Source organism: Solanum pennellii, chromosome 10 (assembly GCF_001406875.1).
Source record: "Solanum pennellii chromosome 10, SPENNV200".
Classification (NCBI taxonomy): domain Eukaryota; kingdom Viridiplantae; phylum Streptophyta; class Magnoliopsida; order Solanales; family Solanaceae; genus Solanum; species Solanum pennellii.
In genome coordinates this window covers 25,969,562-25,970,564 of record NC_028646.1, presented here as the reverse complement: position 1 = coordinate 25,970,564, position 1,003 = coordinate 25,969,562, and positions in this window count along the sequence as shown.

Sequence of the window (1,003 nt, the reverse complement as noted above, 5' to 3'; positions counted from 1 at the left end):
GGGGGGGGGAGATTATCTCCATACAGGTGATCATCATGGTAGATGTTTTCAGTCATATGCCAGATTTGTAATAATATAACCATGAATAAATAGCAACTCTGATGATTCGTCTTCTGGAGTTTGTTCTTAATATTTCGATCATGATATCTCAAACCGTTATTCTCCTATCAAGGCACCAAACATATTTGTCCAAGAAGCTAAGATTGTTTCATTCTTTGAATTTCATCCAGCTTGGAAAACTTTCTCTTTGTAACAATCCAAAATGATGAATATGTGTAATTCCATACAAAGAAAGATATAAGCCTATTTATAGTGATGTAACCCTTTAAATTCCGTACATAACTGATTTACTCTTCATTTTCATGCATCCTTTCAAATTTCATAATAAAGTGATTAAGTCTTTTCAACTTTCAAATTAATTGTCAGAAAATATTGTTCAATAATATTAATTAATTAATTAACTCTTCATTTTCATGCATCCTTTCAAATTTCATAATAAAGTGATTAAATCTTTTCAACTTTCAAATTAATTGACATTTTGATTTAGTCTTTTCAACTTTCAAATTAATTGTCAGAAAATATTGTTCAATAATATTAATTAATTAATTAAAAATTTAATTACTTTTTAATTTGTTGTAAGGGCTAAATAGTAATTCAACTTTTAAGTTCAGAGCTTCATACTTATAATAATATATGATAATAGGGGATGGAAATATGAAACGTCAAGGAGGCACCATTTTACAGAGGAACGGTAACGGAGGCGTAACCTGTGAGTGGCAATTAGATGAACATGTACCTGATTAGGGAGCGGGTGTGGTGTAATTCCAATGGATCGATAGAAGAAGCAACTGAATGTTTGTCCAAATAAGCAGGCCTGTTAGCAGATAAAGCAGAGTAATACGGGATTTTATTATGTGGAAGAACAGGGGTTGAAAATATAAAGCGCAAAAGGGCAAATTACTGTAAGGACAAAAGTTAACGCAAAAGGAACGTGGTGTATACT